Source organism: Pleuronectes platessa, chromosome 24, assembly GCF_947347685.1.
Source record: "Pleuronectes platessa chromosome 24, fPlePla1.1, whole genome shotgun sequence".
NCBI classification, from domain to species: domain Eukaryota; kingdom Metazoa; phylum Chordata; class Actinopteri; order Pleuronectiformes; family Pleuronectidae; genus Pleuronectes; species Pleuronectes platessa.
Window position 1 is genome coordinate 12,664,561 of NC_070649.1, and position 3,561 is coordinate 12,668,121.

General features: G+C 43.7%; 3 non-coding genes and 1 pseudogene across 3 annotated transcripts in view; all 4 read right to left on the bottom strand.

Moving 5' to 3' along the window:
• LOC128434169 (5S ribosomal RNA) overlaps positions 1 to 58 on the bottom strand; it is a 119-nt gene extending 61 nt beyond the window's left edge. Inside the window, exon 1 of the ribosomal RNA XR_008336862.1 lies at positions 1 to 58. This exon is cut by the window's left edge and continues 61 nt beyond it. This is a non-coding gene — a ribosomal RNA (5S ribosomal RNA).
• A 61-nt stretch (positions 59 to 119) lies between these two features.
• LOC128435088 (5S ribosomal RNA) lies at positions 120 to 238 on the bottom strand. The gene has a single exon (XR_008337755.1). It is a non-coding gene; the product is annotated as a 5S ribosomal RNA (ribosomal RNA).
• Positions 239 to 299: 61 nt separating this feature from the next.
• LOC128433469 (5S ribosomal RNA) lies at positions 300 to 418 on the bottom strand. The gene has a single exon (XR_008336184.1). It is a non-coding gene; the product is annotated as a 5S ribosomal RNA (ribosomal RNA).
• A 61-nt stretch (positions 419 to 479) lies between these two features.
• Positions 480 to 597, bottom strand: LOC128435772 (uncharacterized; annotated as a pseudogene).
• Between the last annotated feature and the right edge of the window lie 2,964 nt (positions 598 to 3,561).

Consider the following 3,561-nt stretch of genomic DNA (forward strand, 5'->3'; position numbering starts at 1 on the left):
TGCTTAGCTTCCGAGATCAGACGAGATCGGGCGTATTCAGGTTGGTGTGGCCGTAAGCGAATGAAGCCACCCACTGAGCCTTATTTATACATGTAAATACGTCAGGTAAAAGTGGAAAAAGCTTACAGCACCTTGTATTCCCAGGCAGTCTCCCATCCAAGTACTAACCAGGCCCGACCCTGCTTAGCTTCCGAGATCAGACGAGATCGGGAGTATTCAGGTTGGTGTGGCCGTACGCGAATGAAGCCACCCACTGAGCCGTATTTATACATGTAAATACGTCAGGCAAAAGTGGAAAAAGCTTACAGCACCTGGTATTCCCAGGCAGTCTCCCATCCAAGTATTAACCAGGCCCGACCCTGCTTAGCTTCCGAGATCAGACGAGATCGGGCGTATTCAGGTTGGTGTGGCCGTAAGCGAATGAAGCCACCCACTGAGCCTTATTTATACATGTAAATACGTCAGGCAAAAGTGGAAAAAGCTTACAGCACCTGGTATTCCCAGGCAGTCTCCCATCCAAGTACTAACCAGGCCCGACCCTGCTTAGCTTCCGAGATCAGACGAGATCGGGCGTATTCAGGTTGGTGTTGTGCAATAGTAGGAGTAGAATTGACGTTGGCTAATTATTAATAATCATGAAATATGATTATTAAAATAACAATTATTTCTTAAAAATAATCAAAAATGATAAAGCTATTAATTAAGAAATGTAACACATTTAATTAGAAATGATACGGTTATCCATTAATAATAGTTAAAATAATTAATGAAAACAATAAAATTATCAATTAAGAATAATACAAATCTGTAATCATTGCTTATTGTTGCGGGGCACCACCCTGGTTACAGGGACCAACGAGTCAAACTATAGTTATCAGTCTCATAATGATAAATGTCAAATCAATAATCTCAATATTTAATATTAATAATTATTTAATTAACAGTGAAGGCTACTAAGTTCGAGCACAGGCAATCATAATCCAGCTGCAATCACATACATATGCACAAATAATCACAGACTACAGATACTTTAATTACAAAAGCATTTATTAAAAGGGGAAATAAAGTTAATGTTATTCAATGATTCATCATTTTAACAAGCTCCGATATTTCAAAGATAAACACAGCAGCAGCACTTATCACAATTCAGAAAATACATGTAAAACCGGCGGTCTACCTATGTATGTCTGTCTCGGTGTGTGTGTGTGTGTCTATGTCAAAGTGTCTCTCTGTGTGTGTGTGTCTATGTGTATGCATGTGAAATAAAGTTAGTGTTATTTAATGATTCATCATTTTAACAAACTCCCATATTTCAAAGATAACACCAGCAGCCGCTTATCACAATTTAGAAAAACACATGTATTCATCTATGTGTATCTGTGTGTGTATCTGTCTGTGTCTATCAATGTGTCTCTGTGTCTGTGTGGGTGTGTCCGTGTGTGTGTGTGTGGGTGTGTGAGAGAGCGAGAGAGAGAGAGAAAAAGAAAGGGGGCGTGGCGATGACGCAGTCACTTGGTGACGTCACATCTAAGATGGCGGCCGATCATGATTCGTGGAATCAAGGCCTAAAAACTCTCAAAATGGCGGATTGACTACAAAACAAGATGGCAGAGCCGTTATGAATTTAGAGCCAGAATGGGAGGAGAGGGAGAGAGGAGGCGTGGCAATAATAGATTCAAAATGGTGGTTTAACTTGCGTTATCCAAAATGGAGTCTATGTTAATGACACCATGTGGCCGGAGCTCACACTGGTGGTCGTCACATGAATTACACAAAGGGATTTTCAGACAAAGAGAATTCTTTGTCTCTGCTTTGGCGTTCGGCCGCATGGCTTCCAGATGTGTCCAGCCTCTCTGAATATAGATTTAACTGTTACATGAACTGTATTCTAAATACAGATCGGATGTGTATACAGGTCGGTTTAGAAGGAGAGAGAGAGAGAGAGCATACAAGGAGAGAGCAAAGCTCTTAAAAGCACCGTCAGAGACAAGTTACATTTACTTTACCACTCAGCACCCAAGTGGCGTTGTGTGCTGAGGTTTGACCGGTAAAGTCTCTTTAAAGTTGTTCAAACGGTCACAATGAGCTGGAGACGCTGCTCACGGCGCTTAAAAACTGTGGCACAAGGCCGTAACCGGAAACCGGAAGTGGCGGGTCGCCGCTAAACATTAGAGACTCGGCGGTCTCATACAAAACAAATACGTTCAAGTATTAAAACAATACGCTACGTATTAGATTAACATCTGCCCAGACAATAAAGCCTCTTACTGTGACCTCCGCGGTGTTGCTTGCGCGTGGGGCGCGGATTTCCGGGAGTCCAGTGAATGTCTCGTTAAACCCCAGGATGCGTGCGAACGGGCGGATTCCTGGAAAACAAAATCAGTGTCCTGGCCTCTTAAGCGGTGCTCCGGTGGGTCTCGTGGTTGCAACGGAGATCAGCGCTGGGCCGAATCGAGCGAACTTCTCTTGCTCTTGGAATGGAATTCAGCTTCGTCTCTTCTTCAGGGATGTGGAGCTCGTGCTCCTCAGCGGAATGAATCTCGCTGTGGATTTGGAAAGAAAGTCTGTGATGCTCGACCGGCGAGCGAGTTCCTGTGCGCGGCCTCTTCAAGTTAAAATAACAAAAGTCCTTTTGAAAATAAAAACGTCGACTGAATAAAGAAATAAAAGAAATGAAATAAAATAACTCTGGTTGCTAAACTAAAAGTTAAGGTTGCCCCCTTTAGCACCTAAATCAGCTGGGAGCCCCCGAAGGGGGCCTGGTGTTGTCTTCAGAGCAGGGTAAAAATGGCTGCGATGTTTGGGGTCTCAGTGGTTTTGTTCTACCTGAGAGGTCCTCCTCCTTGAGGAGTTGGTCATAGGATGATGCTGGCTTTAAGCCAATTGAGTGTCAGAAATGGATCTGAGTGGGCGGGGCTTGGAACTGAGCAGGGGCTTCTGGGAAAACCCCAGGACATTTTTCCACCACCAGGGGGAGATTCTTGAGCCTGCAGGAGGATGTTTTCCCGCCCAAAGTTTAACAACCCTTTGTTCCTCTCGGCTCCAGTGTCTGCTGGCACCCCGCTGGGCTCTGGCCCAACATACACATTATATGCATATCCAGGCGTGTAGTTTCAGCCCCGGAGTCTTAATGAAACCATCGGCTATCATATCAGATGCTCCTTGGATTTTTTATTAATTATTTTTGTTTTAAGCCTTGTAACGAGCCTTGCAAACTCGTCTGTGATGAAACCCCTTTAATTGCCTGAAAAACCCAGCAAAACACTAAAAAACATTTCAATGTGCAATGAGGATGATTTTAGATCAACTTTGGTTCCTCCCTGGGACTACTGGACCCCCCAGCGACTCTCTTTTAGTATGGTTCATGATTCGTAACTGGCACGATTCTATGCCACATACTGGATGAATCTGTGAGCACACTCTGCACACACTCATAACTGGCATGATTCTATGCCACATACACATTATATGCATATCCAGGCGTGTAGTTTCAGCCCCGGAGTCTTAATGAAACCATCGGCTATCATATCAGATGCTCCTTGGATTTTTTATTCATTTTTT